At 42.7% G+C, this 25,876-nt stretch overlaps 1 long non-coding RNA gene across 1 annotated transcript; it reads right to left on the bottom strand.

Annotated features, from left to right (window-relative positions):
* Window positions 1-1,628: 1,628 nt before the first annotated feature.
* LOC130377602 (uncharacterized) lies at window positions 1,629-24,980 on the bottom strand. Its single transcript, XR_008894278.1, has 3 exons — window positions 24,740-24,980; window positions 17,720-17,825; window positions 1,629-2,924 (listed from the first exon to the last, which is right to left on the bottom strand). It is a non-coding gene; the product is annotated as an uncharacterized LOC130377602 (long non-coding RNA).
* Between the last annotated feature and the right edge of the window lie 896 nt (window positions 24,981-25,876).

Here is a 25,876-nt window from a genome sequence, read left to right as displayed (position 1 = left end):
AATCAGTGTTTGGTTTGGGTTCAACCCAGCACCACACTGGATACTGGACAGCGACCGAGTTTAGAAACGTTGCCCTATCGGGGTTGAAAACGGACCCCAGTAAACAATTCCTGGGTGCGGGTCTGCGATCGGCTCAGAGGTGCCCTTCTCTTTGTGTGCGGAAAGCTAATTAAAGACCCGAGAGACGTTAACAGGTGAAGAATGGGGACGACATCGGGCTGATTTCACACCAGGCACTCGAACGGTGAGCTAGGAGCCGGGGCTCTGCCTTGCACCGCAGATCAAAGCCCGCCGCTCGCACCCTGCGCAGGAAGAGCAGCGGCGTAGAGGGCACCTCACTATGCTAATCCCTAGGACGAATATATTTTAATCTTGTTAGAATACAAGTTAATGCTCAACTGTTGGCCAAGAGGAAGAGGTGCCATGACCCTGTGTTTACTCCCACACCAACCCCCCCCCCCCCCCTCTCCCCACCCCACCCAACCTCCAGGGCCGGCCAATAAAACACCATCGGACAAAACTTGTTGATTTGGTGTGGCCAATCGGCACACAGGAATCAACAACACACAACACAAAGTCCACGGCGGATTTAGCAGAGAGGCAACAGTTTTCATTAGCGACGCGGAAGTGGACAAACATGATGTGTGGTGTCAATGACCCTGGGTCAATCCCTAGCAGGACACCCAGCTCAGGAGGAAATGAGTGTTTGGTCTCCCAGCCGAGCCCTCTTCTCAGAGCACCTTGGCAACCCTTGATCTGTCATGGACGGAGCTTCCTCAGTTCACAAAAGACAAATAGAAGAGGGTTTCTAGAGTCACACCCAGGCTTCACTCACTGCCCCCCCCTGCCCCCCCTCCCTCCCCTGCCATCCCACTGCTGTCAACACGCTTTGGTTCACCCCTAGGAACCTCAGAACAAAGATTTAACACTTTTATGTCCCCTGGTTGTACCCTGCAGCCTGGTATTAAGTGTAACCTGTACCCCGGTACGACCCCTTTATTTCTCACACTACCCGAGTATTTAGGGTACGCATTATCCTAGCATATCAAATTATTGTTTACCTCATGCCCGATTATTTAGATAACCCGAGTGGACTTAGTATTTAGTGTACCCTGTGCCCCAGTCTTTAGTTTAGCCGGCATGCCAGTTAATCCTATTAGTATGTAGTGTACCAAATACCCTAAAGCAGCACATACTAGGGTATACCCTATGTTTTACTTTACCATGTGGTCACTTGTTTTGGAGACATTAGATAAGGTGTCACAGCAGAAAGTACTGGATAGCAGTAGAATCGAAAGAGATGAAAATGAAATCAAGAATTAAACAAGAAAAATAAAAGAAACAGAAAATATATCTCTAAAGACGAAGTTGACCAAGTATTGCAGTGTTGTTCAACATGTACCGTGTACAGTGTTTAGTTTTACCGTGTACTAGAGTTTCTAGCACGCAATCATTTCCTTCTTTACATGGTATTTGCTGTTTAGTTTTTCTGGCGTAATCGTCAAGTTTTATTTATTAGTTATATCTAAAGACAACAGAGGGACATTTAAATTCACCAGATGGTCACAAACGTTTAGTTTCACGCCTTAACGTTTGGCCTGTTCTGGCAAGAATATATAAAACCACTCTCACTTGCAATGTTGCTCAACAGTTATTTATTGTGTTGGAAAAAATTAACGATCACAAACAAATAAGCAAAGGAGCTGGAGACAATAGATACCTTGAGGAAAACAAGAACAATAAACTACAGCATTAATGTTTAATCATGTATAACAATGTGTAATGTTTAAGGGTGGAGACTAGCACCATTTACTCACTCAAGTTGATCAAATTATAACAAATATAAGGTTCTCGATCATATTAGGGGCTGTGCTGTATCACGTTTTAGTACATATTTCGTACAGGTTATATCATGTGGACTGCAGCAATACATTGAGAGTGATTGCAGTGATTAAATATTTTATCAGTATTTATTTGTGTGTGTTGCGTGTACCCACCTCTCCATAGCACCCAGCACCCTAAGGCTCAACATTCAGAACCACAGACATGGATCTGAGGTAAAAACCACTGCGGCACAGTGTTTCTAAACTCTGCTAGGCATAACAACGCCACAGTCTGTTGGTTCAGTACTGTTCAACTGTTTCCAGTCATACGCAAGTTTCTCTTCCAACACAGAGAGGAGGACTAGGGCCTGGTGTGGTCGGATGCATCAGAGAAACCACTACCCGCTTCATGGAGACCTTATCAGTGGCTAAATACCATAGGGTTTCAATAGTTGCGATTGAATAGTAATCGTGCACACTTTAAGCTCTAGGGACAAAAATACATACATAGCCGTAAGATGAAACGTGTAGTATAATAGTAGTAAAATTATTTAAGCACCTTTCACTGTGGGTCGAATCTCAGCACTGATTTATGGTAATACAATTTAGTCATAATATACACAAGATAAGACCTAGTAAGTTTCCACTGGCGATAATAAAATGGCAGGCTGCTTTAAATTGAGTTGTCGACGGTACAGTGATGACAAACCTGGCCTTCTCTGCTTCTGTTGCCAGGCAACAGGAAGCCAGACAGGGTCAAGGGCAGATCCTACTCACCTCAGTCTCCTCCTGTCTCCTGGGACCTCCCTGTCACTCACAATGGTTCCCCATCATCTAGCTCCATGCTGACATCTTCCTCATCCTCCTACTCATCCTCCTCTTCCTCCTTCTCTATCTCAACGCTAACATCTTCCTTATCATCCAGCTTCAAGGTGACATCTTCCTCCTCTTCTAGTTTCACGCTGACATCTTCCTCCTCTTCCTCTTCGTGGCGCTCCATGTTACATCAGTCCTAGCAACAACACCTCCTCTTCCTCCTCGTGGACCACCACACCTAGCAGGACATCTTCTTCCTCCTCTTCCTCAACCACCACCAGCTCCCTACAGAGACGAGGACAAGTGGAAGGTAGAGAAGCAGTGTGACAATGGATTCATCTTGAAGGAGTGTTCCTCTGCAAACACTGAGCTTGTTTAGTCATTCAGAACCACGCCGCACAATTAGCACTAGTCCCACCACAGCCCCAGTGCAATCAAGACCTGTAACAGCTTTCCAAAGAACGCCTCTATGCCTGAATGACACCACGACAACAACACAACGCTATGGTAGGGATTTTTCTGAATAGGGACACGCAGGGAGAAGTCATCTCTATAGTATTTATTTAGAAGTGCAATTGTTTAGGAGTATGTGAATAAACATGTGAGTAATTTGATTTGAAGTGGGTGCATGCGCACACACACACAAGCACACACCCCAATAAACACATAATATTTTGAAAAACGTTATCATTCTTTGATTATCGTTTTAACCTGTTCGACAGAAGATGTATTGAGTAAACGAATAATCGATTTATAACATTTACCAACAGGAGACGGCAGCCTAAATGCGTGGGTGTATCTAGCGAAGATAGTCCTACCTGGTGTTAATAGCATGGATTGGAATCTGGTTTTCTTTGTTGTAATTACAAATGGATCCATATAGTTGAGTGTAACATAAGACCATGTAAAGAGCTGGAGTGTATTCAGTTACCTCTCTGTATAATTATTCAGTAGTGTATTTACTGCATTGTGTCTATCGAAGACATTCCGGGCTGGGTATGTTAAGAGATAAAAGGGTAAAGAGAAAATACACAATACTTCCATAAATATAAGAAAATACAGCACAATACAATACAGTACATACTACAAAACCCTAGTGCGAAACATATTAGAAAACAATGCAACAATACAAAATATTATGCTGCAGTCCGTAAAATTAAATAGTACCACAAATACTTCCATTCCATTTTAGATATTGGGGACAATTTATTCACTGATTATGTGGAGATCTTTGGGACAAATGAGTTCAAAACAAATCCTGTTGTTTCGACAGTGCGACACATGTTGGACCATCGCGCGACTTATTCTACACCAAAATGAAGAATAATGTAGAATGAAAATAATAAAGATACCAAAGGTCACTTTAATAGGAGGTTAAAGAGAGTTTCCCATGTAGCGCTACCTCAAATACCCCCCAGGAAAGCCCATGCATTTTCCTGTTCCCAAAAGCTTTACCATTCTGTCAGAAATCTACAAACTCAGGCATTGACGATGTCATACAGTGCTGCAGCGCACGTGCTCCTAACATAATGCAGACGGAGCCATGGACTACGTCCTACTAGTACTGCTGGAGACACTTAGAGATGTTTAGGGAGTTCAGGACTCTGACGCAGATGGGCTTGGATTGGCGTTGAGGTGCTTGCTGACTTCAAGCGCCTGCGCCCACCGCTGGCTGCCATTTTGACTGTTTTCGGGTACCCAGAGAGAGAGAGAGAGAGAGAGAGAGAGAGAGAGAGAGAGAGGGTGGGGCTGAGCGGTGGCGGCCATGATGGTTAGATCATGCCAACCGTAGCTGTAGCAACCTGAGCATCCTCCTTCGCCTCCTTTACCACCATCTTACCATCCAGGCTGAACCGTGTTCACCGTACTGGGCCACGCCGTCTCACCAGAATAAACAGAATAACCACCACACAGCAGCGTTATGCTCAGCACGGGAAAATACCCCGGCCGCTATAACGACCGTGAGGTATCAGACACTTTAGAACAATAAAACCAACACGTTTCCAGCTTGGATAAATTAAAGCTATGTATAAGAACATTCTAACAAAATACTTATTACTCTATCCAGTAGACTTTTATATCGCACTCCAAATTTTCAATTTTTTTTGGAAAACCGCCGTTTCGGTCAAGTAGCCTACATGGGAAATTATTTTTTGTAATGTTTTCTTTTAAATATAACTATATATTTTTATAAGATATAACATTATATCCCAATAAAGTATTTATTTGCGGAACCAGTCGTACTGTTCTTTAAAGCTTCAATTATTATAAAAATACTGAGGATTATTTAGGTCCAGTGAGGTTTAAATTACAAATGGCCGTATATCAAGATGGCTTATCAAAGTTAAGTAAATATTCTTAAAGTAACATACAGTACAGTAGCAAACATTAATACATTCATTGTAAATATATTGGGAATTATTGCATGATTATTGTGGACTTTTTACATTTTCTAAAATACATTGTATAAATATTTTTTATAATATGTATCATATTTTACATTTAAAAAATTCTTTAAATGTAGACGTATCTATATTCAAGTACTTACAGAGAGCGGCATCCCAAAGCATCAAATAAAATAAACCAAATTCAATCATTTGAGAGAGAAAAAATCCTCTCCCTCAAAAAGCCCCCTTGTTAAAAGCCCTATTACGACTATAAACCAAGAAAAACAATGGAAAAAAACATTAATGTTTGTCCTTTTAACTAATGTCAAGCAGCATATATCGATTTTGCAAGTGTCCACTGGCTATAAAACAAAAGAGGCAGCTAACACAGTAATGATCTGTTTATTCAGACGGAGGCTTCTGAACCTCCATACTCTCTAGTCCCCAGCCCTGCCAAAAGACAGGAAGGCAAATCGTCCTCTTTTTTCTACGACTAAAGTGACTTTTAACCAACTACAGTTTATGTCAAAGTTCACCAGGTCCCCTTGGCAACAGCGGGGCAACGGGCAACAGTGTCTAGACAGGTCACGGTAACCCCCGCCACCCCTCATCCTAACCCGTCCCTCCGCCCCCTCGGCTCCTTCCGGAAGGGGCATTGGACCCGGCCAAGGCCAGGGTAAACAGGAGAGGGGGGGGGGGGGGGGCTGGCCTTTGGCCCCAGAGGTCGGATCACCACCTCCACCCTCCAGTGATCAAAGCCGGGGCTCCTCCGCGTCAGGCGTCCGCTTGCAGGGGGCGGGGGAGGAGATGAACTCTGTGTTCTGTAATCTGGACGGACCCCGGCCCGATTGTCTCCTTTCACGGGCCCTTCCGGTGGTGGGGAGCCCACTGGGGAGGACAGGCTCTTTCACAGGGGGCTCCGGGGACAATAGGGGCTCTTCCGTCGCGCTCCGCCATCTGGGCCCCAACAAGAGAATGGCTCCCAGGAGGAGAATGGGCGCACGGCTTCACAGCCTGAATGGAAGCCACGCTGCTGGGGGAGACGGCACCAAACATACAGTAATGCCTCACAGTTACACACACACTGCAAGGCAATCTGCATGCACAAATAGAGCCGTGTACATGGGCTCTGACATACACGGCTGCACAACACGCAGGGCTTTAGCATGACATACTCACAGCAGAAGCAGAGGAACACGCACAAACAATGTTCAGCCGACCACGCCCCTGACAACATCCCTAAACATCCCGTCGTGACACAGCCAAGGCCATCCAAGACCCCGATGTAATCTCAGTTACCAGGACTCTCTGTTGAGTTCCATCTCTACCTGCACAGGTGAAGGCAGGGCAGGGCTTCACCTGCTCAGACTAAACTATAACAGTCCAGAAAAAACGAATCTAGAACCACATAGATTAACCTAGACTCATTGAATCAACCTGGACTAACCTAAACCAGACTAATCTGGATCATCCTAGACTACCCCCAAATTTTGTCCAACCTAGAGTAAACGTACTCCACCCTTGACTTATTAAGATAAAACAAGATCCTAAACTAACCTAGACTCATCTAGTTCAACCTAGGTCACCATAGACTATCCTAGACTAACCCTTAAACTAGACTCTAGGTTTCTAGTTAGTAGTAAGTGTCAGATACCAGTCAGAAGATATAAAAAAAGATGAAGACAAGACAAAATTCGTACAATTTAAGGATTTATGAAACGTTTTAAATGAATAATTTCAAAAATCCATTAATACGATAATGTACTTTACACCGAAGGTCTTTGTGAGACTGTATGTTTAGATGCTAAAAAAGTAACAAGGAAATACATATTTTTAGGATTAAACACAATCTTTGGTTTTAACTATGCCACACATCCCATAATACAAGATAATAAACAGAACAGAACACAGCCATTATTATTTGTATTTGAAATTCCATTCAGCTTCATTTCAATGAGTACAGAAGTTGTAATCAAAGATAAGCAAATTCTGTTCCAGGCATCAGGACGACTAACAGGGATTAGTTTTAATCTGGATTAATAATCCCACGCCTTCGTGACTGTACGTACGCTACAACCATCAACGCTCATTCACGTGCTGACACCTGTGAGTGCCTCTTTACAACCCTTTCCAATCCTCTTTTCTGTCTTTTGTCTCTTATCTTCTCTTCCTCTCTCGTCCTTTCTCTCTCTCGTCCTCTCCCTCATCCTCTCTCTCTTCAGAGTAAACTGCATCATTCTAAACCTTTATTCAAATAAATTCTGAATTATATTTTTTCCATTAGGACCTTAATTTGTGTAAGAGTTTTTGCATTCAGACAATAGGCAAATACACACAACAGGACATGATATAAACAAACGTAAGTAACACACAACCGGACAGAATTACTATTATGTATTGCCATTACATGGTTTTGTTGAATACTCGATTCTGATTGGTGAGCTACGGTATTCAGAGGTCTGTTATTGATGTGTAGCAGACCACTTCTATGAAGAATAGACTGTTGCTATGGACACACTCCTCTGAGTGTAGAATATTACACTTTTTTAAGCATTACATTTTTTTTTTTTAAATCAATTCAATCTGGAAAAGCGAGAATTTACACAGAGCCTGACATTCTAGTTAAATAAACCTGTTTTGCGTGTAATGCTATCGGGAGATATTTTGCGATACATTGCGATACAGTTTTTCCATTATCCCTTACATATTACATTTTTTCCGTTACATTTTCCAAACAGTTTTGCATCCACACAACAACGTTTTCAGAACTATCAATGTCCACACGAAACATAACGATGAGTGAAAATGGTATAGTAAGTATGCGAAACCAATGGGCGGTGGAGTACCTTTTCTGCGCAAATATGCAATAAACTAAGAAGAAATCCACGAGCCACAACAACGGTTTTGCACGTACAACGGCGTACAGCGGCTTTGTACCCCAGTGTATAGTCGTAGTTTTCAAAAAGGTAAAGCTACGGCTTCGACTGTACACACAGCGCAGACAGGGCTGCGTTTTTATAAACTCCACTCTGGAAGACGTTTGTAAAACTCTGTTGTCATGTGGACCCAAGGCAAAAACGCAACAAAACCTCTTTGTTGGGTGTCACCCAGTCTTGTGACTTAGGACCCTTCAACACGATGCCTATACCGTCACCAGGTGTATTCTTTACCAAATCACCTGGACAGGTGAGACCTCGTTAAGACTGTTAAAACAGTTAAAACCGTTAGGGTTGTATAAAAGGCTGGGAAAGGATTTCATAAAACCAGTGTATTGCTGTCAATGTCCCATTTATCCAGAGTTTATGTCAAATCTGGACTCTTGGCAATATGGTGAAAAGTAAGTACAAGCAAGTAAAAAGTTCCTCTAATTCCATGCTCTAGAAGTAGTTTTGAAACTGGTCTGTTTAGACCAGAGATCGAATCGGGATTGAATCCTGATTTGAAAACTGTTCCCAAAGTGACACAGGGCCTGAGTTTGGACTTCAGGCTGCTAGGTCACCATAATATATAGTCTTCATTTCTCATTCCACAATGTCAGTTAGAACACTGGGTGACACCAGCTTTCTGTGTCTTCTGTGTATTCTTATCATCGGATGTCATCCTAGTTTGGATTCTTATTTGTACATTTTGATTAGATGCAAACACAAAGAAGAGAGTGGTATATTTAGAGAGGGAATATGTCCCTGAGGCAGTTCGTCATCTTAAACATTCTCTCATGTCTTTGAAAGACGGATATCTTGCTTTGAAGATGTTGCACATTCATGGTTTAGCTGTCAACTGTCATTAAAATACATAAGAACAGACAGACAGATGTATGTGTGTGTGTGGGTGCCTCTATGTTTGTGTGTGTGTGTTTGTGTGTTAGTGTGCGCGTGTTGTCTCCAGTCAGGTGTGTAGCATAGCAGCCAGGACCCTCTGTGCCATCTTCTAGCTGAATAATTAGCCTTAGCAAGGCTACGCTACACTCATTACTGCTAACAACAACAGACTGGAAATAGCATCCAATCCTATAGAGACAGGGAACAACGCTCCACTGAGCTCGTCGCCAGTCGGCGTGTGAAACCAACAGGAAACAACAAGACAGGAAACAACCAGACACCTGCTATTTCCCTGCTAACCCAGGCTCCAACCCAGCACACGGCTGCCCACAATGCTAACACATTCACTAGGGCGCTACACCAACACACCCGGGAACCACTCGTTCACACTCACTTACTGCATTCCACTTTCACTTTCTGCTGCAGCTATTTACTCTATTAAAGAATATCTGAACCAAAACGTTCATCAACAATATCACAATTGGTTACCTGGATAAATTTATCCAGGGAATTTTAAGGAATTTGAGTAAGTGAGAGCGCCACCAAGTCAACAAATCCTGGGGAGAACCCGACTCTGTAGAAGTACTAAATATTATGGTAACTAAAGGTAACTATCATCTACAGCCCACTCAGGTTAGTTGTTAAAGCATGGAAGCAAGTCGATTCTACACACTGGCACATTTTCATGGTTAACTCAGGATTTGGTTATTTGCATACTAAGATATAATTTGGCTACCAACAGGGACAGCCCAGCATTTCTGATGACCTTGTGGTTGTCAAGAGGAGAGAGACAGAGAAGAGGAGAACATGATATTGTGAGAGAAGTGCAGTCTGAGAAGCTAATCCTGTAGAACAATGTATTGTATTAAACCCTTCCGCTATGAGTCGTAATATAATACATGTGTAGAGCAGTACAATACTGTCTTTGTAGGTTAGTAATATACCGCCTGTGTAGAGTAGTAGCTATATACTGCCTGTGTAATATACAGCCTGTGTAGAGTTAGAGTAGCAGTAATATACTGCCTTTGTATAGAAGTAATATCCTGCCTGTGTAGAGTAGTTATATACTGCTTTTGTAAAGTAGTAATTTACTGCCTGTGTAGACTAGCAGTAATATACTGCCTGTGTAGAGTAGTAATATACTGCCTGTGTATGGTAGTAGTAATATATTGCCTGTGTAGGATAGTAGTTACACTGTATACAGTACAACTATTACCCCACACAGGCACTGTATTACTTTAACTACTAGCCAACACAGGCAGTATATTACTACTACACTAGGTAGTCTATTACTCCTCTACACAGGCAGTAAATTACTACTCTACACAGGCAGTATATTATTACTACTTTACATAGGCAATAAAATATATATATTGCCTGTGTAGAGAAGTATTAATATACTGCCTGTGTACAGTACTGTTCTGGTATATAGACAAGGCAGAACCATGGCCGTTGACTGGTAAGTCATACTATCAAATGAATTAATTGTTCAACTAAACATGCAAAAATGTGGTTACATTAAAGTCAAATCTTTTCTTTTTCTTCTATTGCCAATTATCAAACCAACGTCCTCCTTACAGCCCAGTCTGTTTGACCAATCAGAACTCAATATGGTCGATCAAATCCAGAATGAACCAATCACATTGCTTCACCAGACAAATATGTTGCTTCCCTTGGTAATATGAAATACGTCTCTAACAGAATGCTTTAAACTGTCTTTAGAGTGTCACATCAAACTGTGCACCCTGGGAAGTGTAAGACACTTTGGATAAAAGCGTCCATCAAAAGGTTATTATATTTAGATTGCTGTGCCTCTGTACATGCAAGGGTTTTCGCACATTTTTTATCTATATTATGTGTCATAATATAAGTAGTTTAGTGAGTACAGTAAGTTCAATATTTTGACCAATTTAAGGAAATAATCTAATATTATATTATAATACGGCAAGGATCATCTGTGTAGAAAAAAACAACAACATAGTAGTGATGCATAAAGAAGCAAATTAGTAAAGGTCTTTAGCACCCTTCAAACACAGGATCATTACATTACACAGTGATTACCAAGGCAGGAATTACATCTAGAATAAATGAGCAATCCTTAAAAGTGCAATTCTTAAAAGAAAATACAAGACAAAGAAGAAGGAATCAAGTAGATTAGCATAACAATCTAGCAGTTTCAGTAAGAGTATTAGAAGTAGTAGTACTTCAAGCAGTAGTGGAAGCAATCCTGGTACTAGTATCACAATGAGTTGGATTGGTAGTGGTAGCAATAGTATAAGTAGTATTACTAGTGGTGGTAGTGTGAGTTATAGTAGTATAAGTAGTGGGAAATGAGTAGCATCCAGGCAGCTGTATCAGCACCTGTTCTTTGATATGTAGACAAGGTGGGGAGGCATTAAGTAGCAGGCTGTAGAGACTCTTATTAGTGGGCAGTTTAGTGATTAAGAGGAGCTGAAGATAAACAGCGGGCTGGGCTGGTATCAGTCAACGCACAGTGGGATAGGAGAGGTCAGAAGTTAAGCTTCCTAAAGAGCCCCCCCAGCACCCCAGCCCCTCGCTCCCTCTCTCCACTACACTGCCTGACTCTCAACACCCAGAACCCAGCTCCCTCGCTCCAAAACACTGGCTCTGAACACCCAGGACCCGGCTCTGAACACCCAGGACCCGGCTCTGAACACCCAGGACCCGGCTCTGAACACTCAGAACCCGGTTCCTCTGTCCCCAACACTGGCTCTGAACACCCAGAACCCGGCTCTGAGCACCCAGAACCCGGCTCTGAACACCCAGAACCCGGCTCTGAACACCCAGAACCCGGCTCTGAGCACCCAGAACCCGGCTCTGAACACCCAGAACCCGGCTCTGAACACCCAGAACCCGGCTCTGAACACTCAGAACCCGGCTCTGAACACTCAGAACCCGGCTCTGAACACCCAGAACCCGGCTCTGAACACCCAGAACCCGGCTCTGAACACTCAGAACCCGGCTCTGAACACCCAGAACCCGGCTCTGAACACTCAGAACCCGGCTCCCTCTCTCCACAACACTGCCTCTGAACACTCAAACCCAGCTCCCTCTGTCCCCAACACTGGCTCTGAACACCCAGAACCTGGTTCTGAACACTAAAAACCTGGTACCTCTGTCCCCAACACTGGCTCTGAACACCCAGAACCCTTCTCCCTCTCTCCACAACACTGGCTCTGGACCCTCAGAACCCTGCTCCCTCTCTCCACAACACTGGCTCTGGACCCTCAGAACCCTGCTCCCTCTCTCCACAACACTGGCTCTGAACCCTCAGAACCCTGCTCCCTCTCTCCACAACACTGGCTCTGGACCCTCAGAACCCTGCTCCCTCTCTCCACAACACTGGCTCTGGACCCTCAGAACCCTGCTCCCTCTCTCCACAACACTGGCTCTGGACCCTCAGAACCCTGCTCCCTCTCTCCACAACACTGGCTGGCTCTCTGAACACACAAACATGAAAAATATCAATTTCACATTTGGTTTAACGCTTTCACACTTTGTGTCACTGACACCCAGAGAGGCGAGCAGGAGGGGGGGGCGAGGGGCAACTCCTGGATCAGGGTCGCCTTAATGCCTATCAATTAGGATCAAAAGGGGATTATGGGCTGGGGGGGGCGGCGGGGGAAGGAGAGCCATGCAAAGTGAGTGAATGCTGGGGGTCACAGGCCCAACTTCATTAGACCTGACCTTTCCACACCACGGTGTGACAGCACAGAGAGCCAGCAGCCTTGGGCTCTCGCTGCCCAGTATTAAATGTCTGGCCGAGTGTCAAGTATGTAACTCAGACACGCAGCGGGGCTGGTGAAAATCTGTGCCGTATGAAATATTCACTTTCAAAGTCCTGCGAGACTTATTAGGTTACCACTATTTGGTGCTGCAGATATTTGCTCATCAAGCCACCAGAAACCATTCCTTTCACCTGCCAGAGCGGCAGAGGAAGTCTAATTAGTGGTGGTGGCGGCGTTTCTCCGAGCGATGGAGACCCGGAGGCGCCGGTGCTCGTCTTAATCCACTAAAGGTCACACCGTGGAATCGTTTAACGCGTCCCAACACACCTGCGAGCCTCAAATGCCACCCAAACAAGAGCACATTTCAATATAAAGTGTTCTTTGGAAAGATGTGTGTGCACTAGAAAGTGTTGTGTAAGTCGTGAGGGTATATTTCGCCAAAATCCGTCATGTTCCGACTCCAACCAATCTCCTTTCCATTTACGAGGAGGCTGAGTTGATGGACTAGAACTGTGTTTCCTGAAAAACCCTACTGATGGTGTCGTAGTGGGAGTGGAATATAAAAGGTCACAACGATTTGCCACTTTTCAATCATATAATGACAGAAAAGGGTGAATCCGCTTATGACACAGCCATGCCCAATTATCGATGGATATTACAGATTTAAATTAGGAGTTTTTCCAAAATTAAGTGAAGGAACTTAAGGTTAACAAATATACATTTAAAAACATACTCGGCGATTGCGTTGATGTGTGCTAATTACGATTAACACATATTTTTGTTGAAAATATCTGATTGATAATAAAGACGCACGATAATAAGGATTCCTGGGAACACTGAGAAGCAGGCCGGCTGCAGAATCAAAACACACTTTCGGTGCTAAATGAGAAAGATGCAAGTTCAGTTCTCCGAGTGACGCTGGAGTTCTCCAGTTCCTCTCCTCTGGAGGACATTCAACTGCTCTTCCACAAGTTCTCTCTCCTCTCCTTTTTAAAAAAAAGGGATTAATACTGTGAAGCATATGGGAGAATGTGGAAGCCAAAGAAAGTTTGGAGCTATCTCTAAAGAGCTGAAGTTGAATTTGGGCTGAAGTTTCTTCTGCTTCCCTCGAAGTTTGTGTTCCATTGAAGCGGGCGTGCAGCTTTGCAGTACAATCAAACTGTGGTCAGCCATGTCCCGCCATCCCCCCGTACCTTTCATGATGCTTCTATGGACCAGCACCGTCCCATTTAAGGAGCAGGCGGCTGGAGGATTTGCAGTCAAATGAAAGCAGGAAGGATTGTTGGAGCTGTCAGTGTAACGCAGCAAACTGGGAGAGGACATGCAACGTGTGCACATCATGAGACGAAACAGCCAAACATGCCGCATTCATCTTCTATACTACACTACACTACCAAATGCATTCTCTGGTCTTTCAAACAATCATTCTCTACACTAGACTACAACATGAGTCCTCTCGCCTTTCAAACCACACACAAATAAGGATGTTCGCTACGAGGTGCTTTGTTTTGATTCGCTGGGCAGGGGGGGTTTGGTGATTCATTCACATGCTGCAGAGTCATGCTATGTGACTGATGGCAAAATACAGAGAGCTTATGGGCTAGCAAGACATTGTCTTTAGAGTCAAAACAATTACTGCTCTGCTGGAGTTCAACAATACGCACACCAGGAACATTCAACCACTCAGTTTATGTAACTTCAGTATGGATGGTAAAATACTGCTGCTACTACTGATACAATACACTGATACAACTCATATTAAGTACTAGGTTAAAGTCCTGTAACATGTGTAGCAGCATCATGTTAACTGATTTAAGGACTGACAGCCCAATTTCTTATATCAATATAGCTGTGATGACATATTTTTAATGCTAGCTAAAACCAATTGCAATAGCATGACTCGGGAAACCCAAGCACCCACACACCAAAACCATTCAGCACACATTGACTTGATTATAGAATCTGAGACCACAGTTAGTATAACAGATATAACCTAACCCCAACCTCATCTAACCTTGTACGTAAAGCTAACTTAGTGGTGGAAAAAGGTCCAGAGTCAACTTGTAGTGGTGGGGACAGGAAGGTTAGGTGTTTTGTACAAGATGAGTTAACATGGGGACAGGGAAGTTAGGTGTAGTGTACTTTATGAGTTTTCATGGGAACAGGGAGCGTAGATGTAGGGGACAAGATGAGTTTTCATGTGGCCAGGGAGCTTAGGTGTAGTGTACTTTATGAGTTTGCATTGGGACATGGAGGGTAGGAGTAGTGTACAAGATGAGTTTTCATGGCAGGGCACAGCCCAGCTTAATACGTTCCTCACTGGCTGTTGTGTCGTCTGGCGTAGGAACACAGGCTGCCTTTCAAAGCGGATCACCACTTTAGTGGGCTAACCTCCACTTATAGACACACTTAGAGACAGCAGGTACAGTACTTTAACCAATCTACTTTCACTCACAAACAAAGACAGGAGTACAGTACTTTTTACCAAGCCCTTTTCAGTACTTGATAAAGACAGCAGGTACAGTATATTCCACTAATCTTTTCAGATTCCCAACTATACCATGCAACTATGAGGAGTTTGAAAAGGCTAGAACTCAAACTAAACAAAATAAAAAGTACATATTCTAAGTGTATTACAAATGGTCCCGATTAACATTTTCAAGAATACAATGCTAATTTTAGAAAGTGAATAATATATTATTTTACAGCACTGGCATGTTATAGATATTATCTACAAAATATGAGGTAGAATTTGCTTGCGAAAACATATAGTTTCAACTAATAGTAACCACGACAAAAATTGTCTGCGTATACATTTTTAACGATATTAGATATCATAGATATTATAATATTTGCTTTTATTTACTCAACATGTGTGCATAGATAGACCAAAGCTCAAAAATATCAAAAAGGAATTTTTTAAAACACATTTTTGACATGAACGGCAGGACGGTCCTGATTTACATAGGAACACATTGTACGCAATTTATGATATAATATAGGAAAAGTGTTGTGTGGTAAAATAATGACTGCAGCGATTAACCAATTGAATACAAATGATATCAATGCTGCTAGGTATTAGGACATCTAGGCCTGTTTATTTGCGATTCAATTATTATACAGATTATGTTATTACAAATGTCAATAATGTCAACAAATTACTGTTACTTTATCCGTTTGCGCATTCGCTGATTCAAATGTTTTAATTTAGACCGTTATTACTCACCTCTTCTGAGAAAAATGATTTAGATAGTCTTTTTAACTGAATATTTTTGTATAAAGAGAAATATAAAAGAAAAATCTTACACTAACACTAATCAAGATATACATTATGAAAAATATATCAAACACACATAATATTTAGCGACGTTAATATTTAATACTATATGTTGGATTTGGAAGGGCCAAAATGTAATAACTGTTATCTAAATGTATGAATATAGTTAATTGATTTATACACGTTCTGTTTTGTCGTTCATAACTGCTATCCTCCCAAGCATTCAAAACATTTCGTAAAAACAAATGCTACGAGAAATATATTTCCTAAAAACAATAGAACGGCAAATATTTCACAACCCACAACCAATTTTGAAAACACATAAATTCAGCACAATCAAAAATATTTTTACGCGCCATCAAGCATTTTTCTCACTTTAATGCGTCCATTTTTGATATTGCGGTGTACAGCAAACTGAAAGCCGCCGTAAGTGGGTCTGCGGTTCTGAAACCTAAAATGGAGGCGGTTGGCCTTGAGATGGATGGCTGGGTCTGGCTAGCAGTCCTCCCAGCTGTGCAGATGGGCTTTGCGCTAGCATGAGGGAATGGAGCTAATGGATCAGGCTCGTGGCACTGAGCCAGCAGAGCCCTTAAAACACACTGTTGGTTCATACACGCCACACCACTGTCAGAGACAACACCCTTCTGCCTGGCAACACTCCACCACCACCGCTTTCACTGCACCACCACCACTATCACTGCACCACCACCACTATCACTGCACCAACACCACTATCACTGCACCACTACCACTATCACTGCACCACCACCACTATCACTGCACCACCACCACTATCACTGCACCACCACCACTATCACTGCACCAACACCACTATCACTGCACCACCACCACTATCACTGCACCACCACTATCACTGCACCACCACCACTATCACTGCACCAACACCACTATCACTCCACCACCACCACTATCACTGCACCACCACCACTATCACTGCACCACCACCACTATCACTGCACCAACACCACTATCACTGCACCACCACCACTATCACTGCACCAACAACACTATCACTGCACCACCACCACTATCACTGCACCAACACCACCCCAACACTGCACCACCACCACTATCACTGCACCACCACTATCACTGCACCACCATCCCTATCACTGCACCACCACCACTATCACTGCACCAACACCACTATCACTGCACCACCACCACTATCACTGCACCACCACTATCACTGCACCACCACCACTATCACTGCACCACCCACCAATAACACTGCACCACCCACCAATAACACTATCACCACCACCACAGCACCACCACCATCGTCAACACCAAACCACCAAGCATAGCTCACAATAGACAATGGCATAATGAAGGTCTGAATCATGCCCATCTCTAATGCTATACGACCACAAGCTACACGATATGAAGTAGGGTGTTTGATCGCCATGGCAGCGTTGGAGCCAAGATGGGAGCTTCTTACGAGCAGTCATCCCTGTGATTCTGTAGCCAGGCTGCATGGGGGACCGTCCACCAATAGGAACGCAGCATGGAGATTCAGACGCCCTCCTTGCATCAGCACATTTTGGCTAATCTTCCAGTGAGCGCTGGGGCACCCACAACCCACATGTCTATGCTATGAAGAGATCATAACTCAATGTTACTTAGAATGAATGGCAGAAATCAGTGTGATGGGTGCCATCATTTCAATTAAACGCGGAGGTTCGTAAATACACACTCATCCTTCCCTAAGGCGCTAGGAAGCGCTCACTGCTTCACCTTAATGCATTCCTAGCATTACACAAAGCCTTCCTCCTCTCCACTATAGACATCCACAGGAGATTAGGGAGCAGGTCAACACTGGTCTTACCATGGGCCAAGGCCTGGGTCAGGTCCTGGGCCAAGTCCTGGGCTAGGCAGGACCAGATCTTCGGCTAGGTTTCGGTGCTCTTTGACTCGGATAAGGAAGACTCCAGCTGCAGAGAAAGAGAAAGATGTAAACCTTTTAAACATGGATGATCATGTTATAAACTACTGCTATAAAATATGGAATATTTACAAATAGAAATCTGATTATTTATATAAATTATCATGATACATATAAATGTGAATGTGTAATAAAATTATATAATCTACTGATAAACAAATGTCGATATAGTTATCTGATAGCGTCTATCGATATAAAATCTATTTCTATCAAATAATTAGGGCAACGTTGCTCGATGAGGAAACAGAAAAAAAAGCAAAAGAGAAAAGAAAGCAGAATACTAACACAGATTACATGATTTTGTGATGTATATGGAACATCTTGTAAACATGGATACTCATGTTATATAATACTCTGCTGTAAAATATGGAATATTTATAAATCAAATGATGATTATTTATTTAAAAGGTCTTGATACATATAAATATTAATATGTGAGATACCGATATAAACTACTGATAAAATCGAGTTATAAGAAATGTCTTTGATGGAATCTATCGATATAAAATCTATTTACATAAAATAATTAGGGCAGCGATTCTCGATTCAAAACAATTCCCAATTCAAAATGCACATTTTCAGATCTACCCCAGTCCGCTGTGCTCCAAGAGAGGCAAAGTAGAAGATTAGGCATGAGAGCAGAGTAAAATGTGTAGAAGTTGATGTCGCTTTTTATATTTCAAAAAGGTGTTTAAACTGGTAAACACACAAAGACAAACAACTGATCGAAGTCATAACACTGCCTCGATTTTTTTTCCCCCATACCTAAAAATAATCAAATGTACTGATCGGAAATAATAGATTCCTGTGCGATAATATATGTATATATAGATATAATGTACAGCGGGTTACAATCCAACCAATGACTAAAGTTAAAGTTTCAGACATTTTGTCGCTGAGGAACTGAGGTGTGGGACACATCTGAATTTCATTGTATGACTGAGAACATGTTTCTTATTGTGCATAATGACAATAAACACTTTGAATCTGAAAGGATAAGAACAGGTTGTTTGTATTCTTCAGTAAATGTCCGCCCAGGTCTCCTTCGATGTTAAGGCAGGGTTTCAAACCTGTTGGTTGAGCTCACTTGGGGATGATATGTAGATGAGGTTGTGGGAGATGTAAGCTATAGATATTTGATGAACCATTTTTTATGTATTTTTTTTAATGTACAGGTTGGAAAGATAACGCTTACTAACCCAAACATTTTAAGGATAAGGCCTCCAGTAGGACTACTACCACTCCAGTAGGACTAGTAAGATCAACACCCAAAGGATCGTGACTCAACTGGAACAACTACCACCCGAGTAGGAATCTTACCTTAACACCTTAAAGATGCTGATAGTGGCATTTGTGTGACCCAGATTCAACGAGTCCTCATTTTGCATCCAGAAAAGGGAGCATGCTGGGATATAATTTGTCAGCAGCACTACTAAAACTAAGACGTTGAGGACTATAACTCCAGTAGGACGAGCCAGTAAACAACAATGACTCCAGTGGGTCTATGAGGTTAAGGACTATGACTCCAATAAGACATGTTAAGGACTATGACTCCAGTAGGTCTAACAGGTTAAGGACTATGACTCAAGTAAGACACGTTAACGACTATGACTCCTGTGGGTCGAACAGGTTAACAACAATGACTCCAGTAGTTCTAACAGGTTAAGGACTATGACTCCAGTAAGACACGTTAAGGACTATAGCTCCTGTGGGTCTAACAGGTAAAGTACTATGACTCCTTTAGGTCTAACAGGTTTAGGACTATGACTCCTGTTAGTCTATCTCGTTAACGACTATGACTCCTGCTGGTATAACAGGTTAAGGACTATGATTCCTGTAGGCCTAACAGGTTAAGGACTATGACTACTGAAGGTCTAACAGGTTAAGGACTATGACTCCTGAAGGTCTAACAGGTTAAGGACTATGACTCCTGTAGGTCTAACAGGTTAAGGACTATGACTCCTGCAGCTAACAGGTTAAGGACTGTGACTCCGGTAAGACACGTTAACGACATTGACTGCTGTAGGTCTATAGTTTAACGTCTATGCCTCTTGTAAGTGTAACAGGTTAAGGACTTCGACTCGAGTAGTACTCACACGTTGGGACTATGACTCCAGTACTACTACTAACCCGTTAAAGAACATTTACAATAGGGCTAACGCTCCAGTATGCTTACACATGCTGAAAATTATGGCTGCAGTTGGAATCCTAACATTACTTTGACTTTAGTCCAACATGTTAAGGATGTATAAATGCTACAGTTAAATATAGGATCTGGATATAATTAAGTGTCTTGGCTGGTCATCCATGAATATTACCAACCCAAATCAATCGAAAACACACACACACACACACACACACACACACACACACACACACACACACACACACACACACACACACACACACACACACACACACACACACACACACACACACACACACACACACACACACACACACACACACACACACACACACACACACACAAAGCACCCCAAAATGGTGGGCTGTGAAAAAAGTTTCAGTAGTTTTCTGTATATCGCTTTTGAGTATCGCTGGGCCTGGTGTGAACTGGGTGTAACCATGGCTAACCGTGTGTATGGACTGGAGACACTGATCAAACAGAGTATGTGTTAACAGTACTATCCCAGCCATTATGAGCCCTCCGCTGGTCATTCCACAGCCCTGGTCACTTCCACTATACACTTTAACACTCCTTAGCCTAATACTAAGCACTGTAATACTGCTATCATCTGACTGGTACGAACATATGTGTGCGGCAAGCTTGTTATATCCAATATATTTTTTTACACAATTGAGTGAGAATAATCGCATTACAGCGACCAAATGACCTGTCTATAAACTGTGTTAACGAAAAATAACAGTTTATAGACACAACAGTAATAATCACAATACTGAAATCAACTTTTGATTACAGAAAACATGCAGATTCCTTTGGAACCGCCATCTTATAAAGAGGAGAATATTATTTTGAAGATGCGTTGATAAAATATGCATTAAATGTCTTTCTATTTATATGTATGTATTTAATATGTATTCATAACAAAATGAATACGTATAATATATACGATATAATTTAATTTGTCTGAAACTATTTTTCGGCACAGAAAATAAGGCAAAGGAAAGTATTGCTTAGACTAAGAAAACAGAGAAAAAACATGCTTTGCGATAGTATTAACATATTATTCACATAAAACCTTTGAAATAGTCATTAACTGCTAAATGATGTACAGAAGTTGTAGAACAATAGTTTATAAAATCCTCAGTTGGCAAATTGGGTTTTCCTAGCTTATATTAATATTGGTAATGTATGTAATATGGTAATATTGGTAATGATCGGTAGTTTAGGTAATATAGAGTAGGTCATTTAGGTTATATTTGTAATATATGGTAATAAAAGTTACATTGGTAATCGATGTCCCATCGGTAATTATAGGTAGTATAGGTTATATACGTAATATACGTAATATATGGTAATAAACATAATATCATATAAGTAGCACAGGTAATATTGTAATTGTATGCATTAACATACATATCGAATAGAAATACACATAGAAAAAAACATAGGTAATGTTGGACATTATATTGGAAATATGGTTGCATAAAATATTGGTAAAATTGATTGGAAATGATATCTCTATATATATGGTAATATGTGTTAATGATTAAGGCTCTGATTACATACATCCTGCATAACACCTCACAGGATACAACTACACAGTTTACTTCACCCCAGACCTAAGACACAAGAGATACCAGGAGAGACCAGTAAAGGCCAGAAGAAACAAGTAGTGATCAGGAGAAGCCAGTAGAGACTCAGAGACAGAGGGCTGGGGGCGGGTACTGAAATGTTGGAGGGGCCATATAGTCACATGACCAAACTGTCTGCAGAAGACTGCAGTGACATGATGGGGTTACAGTCTGTAGTAGAGGAGGTGAGGCCGACTGTAGTAGAGGGGGTGAGACAGTCTGTAGTAGAGGAGGTGAGGCCGACTGTAGTAGAGGGGGTGAGACAGTCTGTAGTAGATTGGGTGAGACAGTCTGTAGTAGAGGAGGTGAGGCTGACTGTAGTGGAGTGGGTGAGACAGTCTGTAGTAGAGGAGGTGAGACAGTCTGTAGTAGAGGGGGTGAGACAGTCTGTAGTAGAGGGGGTGAGACAGTCTGTAGTAGAGGAGGTGAGGCCGACTGTAGTAGAGGGGGTGAGACAGTCTGTAGTAGAGGAGGTGACACAGTCTGTAGTAGAGGAGGTGAGACAGTCTGTAGTAGAGGAGGTGACACAGTCTGTAGTAGAGGGGGTGACACAGTCTGTAGTAGAGGAGGTGACACAGTCTGTAGTAGAGGGGGTGAGACAGTCTGTAGTAGAGGGGTTGAGACAGTCTGTAGTAGAGGAGGTGAGACAGTCTGTAGTAGAAGAGGTGAGACAGTTTGTAGTAGAGGGGGTGAGACAGTCTGTAGTAGAGGAGGTGAGACAGTCTGTAGTAGAGGAGGTGAGACAGTCTGTAGTAGAGGAGGTGAGACAGTCTGTAGTAGAGGAGGTGAGACAGTCTGTAGTAGAGGGGGTGAGACAGTCTGTAGTAGAGGAGGTGAGACAGTCTGTAGTAGAGGAGGTGAGACAGTCTGTAGTAGAGGGGGTGACACAGTCTGTAGTAGAGGAGGTGACACAGTCTGTAGTAGAGGAGGTGAGACAGTCTGTAGTAGAGGAGGTGACACAGTCTGTAGTAGAGGAGGTGACACAGTCTGTAGTAGAGGGGGTGACAAAGTCTGTAGTAGAGGAGGTGACACAGTCAGTAGTAGAGGGGGTGAGACAGTCTGTAGTAGAGGGGGTGAGACAGTCTGTAGTAGAGGAGGTGAGACAGTCTGTAGTAGAGGAGGTGAGACAGTCTGTAGTAGAGGGGGTGAGACAGTCTGTAGTAGAGGAGGTGAGACAGTCTGTAGTAGAGGAGGTGAGACAGTCTGTAGTAGAGGGGGTGCGACAGTCTTTAGTAGAGGAGGTGAAACACAGTCCGTAGTAGAGGAGGTGAGACAGTCTGTAGTAGAGGAGGTGAGACAGTCTGTAGTAGAAGAGCTGAAACACAGTCTGTAGTAGAGGAGGTGAGACAGTCTGTAGTAGAGGAGGTGAGACAGTCTGTAGTAGAGGAGGTGAAACACAGTCTGTAGAGGACGAGGAAAGACAGTCTGTATAAGAGGATTTGAGACAGTCTTTATTAGAGGAGGTGATATACCTTCACTAGCAGAGGAGGTGAGACAGTCTCTGATAGACAGTAGATGAGGAGGAGATACAGTAGTAGGAGGAGATGGATAGTAGTAGAGGAGGTGAAACAGTGCTAGAGAAGGTGATAGACAGTAGCAGAGGAGGTCAGACACTCTGTAGCAAAGGAGGTGAGACAGTCTTTAGTAGACTAGGTGAGACAGTCTGTAGTAGAGGGGGTGAGACAGTCTGTAGTAGAGGAGGGCAGACAGTCTGTAGTAGAGGAGGGCAGACAGTATGTAGTAGAGGAGGTTTGACAGTCTGTAGTAGAGGAGGTGAGACAGTCTGTAGTAGAGGAGGGCAGACAGTCTGTAGTAGAGGAGGTGAGACAGTCTGTAGTAGAGGAGGTGAGACAGTCTGTAGTAGAGGAGGTGAGACAGTCTGTAGTAGAGGAGGGCAGACAGTCTGTAGTAGAGGAGGTGAGACAGTCTGTAGTAGAGGAGGTGAGACAGTCTGTAGTAGAGGAGGGCAGACAGTCTGTAGTAGAGGAGGTGAGACAGTCTGTAGTAGAGGAGGTGAGACAGTCTGTAGTAGAGGAGGGCAGACAGTCTGTAGTAGAGGAGGTGAGACAGTCTGTAGTAGAGGAGGGCAGACAGTCTGTAGTAGAGGAGGTGAGACAGTCTGTAGTAGAGGAGGTGAGACAGTCTGTAGTAGAGGTGGGCAGACAGTCTGTAGTAGAGGAGGTGATAGACAGTAGTAGAGGAGGTGATAGACAGTAGTAGAGGAGGTGATAGACAGTAGTAGAGGAGGTGATAGACAGTAGGTAGAGGAGGTGATAGACAGTAGTAGAGGAGGTGATAGACAATAGTAGAGGAGGTTATAGTCAGTAGTAGAGGAGGTGATAGGCAGTAGGTGGAAGAGGTAATAGACAATAGTTTAGAAGGTGAGACAGTCAGTAGTAGAGGAGGTGATACAGTAGTAGAGGAGGAGATACAGTAGTAGAGGAGGTGATACCGTAGTAGAGGTGATAGTCAGTAGGATAGTTGATACAGTAGTAGAGGAGGAGATACAGTAGAGGAGGAGATACAGTAGTAGAGTAGGTCATACAGGAGATTCACCTCCTCTGTCTACCTCTCTTCTGTCTATCACCACTCTGCTATCCAGATTCATCAGAATCCTGCTGAATGTGGAAAAGCTGTGAACCCGAGCTCATCTTGGGGACGTTATCATTAACGCCTACACAGAATGACACTACACCTTCAAAAGTGTCATGCCTTTCAGTTTGGTGGGTCAGGCTTGTACATGGCTATAGTCAGTAAACGAATAAATACGACGAGTCTTCTTGTATGTTGCTGTGTGTTTTATGATGTATAATTTGCTGACTACAAGGTATGCTCACGTGGGCTTATGTTTGGCGCGCACCGGTTAAAATGACGGCATTCACGTGAGCAAAGGTGCGTCACCTGCGCATACTCGTGGACCGGAGCGTGAAGCAGGTGAGCGGTGAGCTCTAACATGGGCATTAAAACGGCTGCGCGGACACGGGACAGCTGCACGGGCCGCCTCCGGTTGACAACAAACCGTTGACACATTTTATACGTTATACAAATATATCACAGTACTAGGCAACTGAAAGCCTGCCCAAAAAGCACGGCTACCATTGGATATCAAACGCAGTCGTATCTTACCTGGTCATAAAGAACTGTCTGCTGACAATTGTAGACTGACAATAAACTTTCGTTTCGTCACTCTGGTTGACTGTAAAGCTAGGGTGATGGCGGCGCTTCCAGCGAGACGTAAAATCCATCCTTTCGTTGTATTTCTCTAATGGGGGGGCGAATATAGAGGGAGTTAAAGTCCATGTTGTGTTTTATCAGTTTCAGACAGAGTCCAGACAGTCTCCTGGCGGGGACGTGCCTAGCTGAATTGCGTGTGCACGTTGAATGGCGCGGGAAGCCAAACGTTCCCGAGTGACATCCGCCTCGCCAATCACCTCGCGAGTAAGAATCAAACATCCAATGATCTGTGCCGTTTTGATAACTTCCCGCCCAGTTGCTGACGCAGATGCGACTAAAAAATAGTTGATACAGACAGTTGTGGGTCACCGGCTGGATCAAGGAGAAAATGAGGAGTCATTGCATTATTAACCCTAAACTATCGCTTAACCTTCAGTCGATGTGAATATTATTATTATAACTTTATTCAAGAAACAGGAAGGTCCACAAAGACAGCACAGTACATATATATATATATATATATATATATATATATATATATATATATATATATATATATATAAAACAAAACATTTAAGAAGAATGCAAATGATGCAAATATATCTAACACATCTTGATTTACTTCAAAATAGTTTACCCCATTAGTAATTAGCTTGTATAATTTTTTTCTTTTTTCTCTTTCTAAAGGTTGACATTTCACCTAAAATACCCAAGAATCACATAAACTAGTCAAAATTATTTCTTGAGTTCACTGATATTAGTTTAGCATTGAAAATATTTAATTGTATGCCTGCATTCTGTTCTGTTTCTCCTTACCATTTTACGGTTTGGAACTGAAATAGGTGCATTATCAATTGGGGAAAACAATAGTATATTTGGTTTTTTGGGGGGTCGTCAGCACAAGTACTATATAGCATTAAAGTACTTAAAATATATATCCATGCTCTGTTAAGACCTGTCTTCATCTTAAAACTCTCTCCGTCCTTCAACCTCATTTACATTGTTATGCAAAGAGAGAACTAGGGACAGGCCGAATCAGCCCCACACCAGATTATAACTGCTGGATTCTCCTCATCCAATGGGGGGAGA

The sequence above is a fragment of the Gadus chalcogrammus genome, chromosome 23 (assembly GCF_026213295.1).
Source record: "Gadus chalcogrammus isolate NIFS_2021 chromosome 23, NIFS_Gcha_1.0, whole genome shotgun sequence".
In the NCBI taxonomy this organism is placed as follows: domain Eukaryota; kingdom Metazoa; phylum Chordata; class Actinopteri; order Gadiformes; family Gadidae; genus Gadus; species Gadus chalcogrammus.
This window is presented reverse-complemented; position numbering and strand designations above follow the sequence as displayed.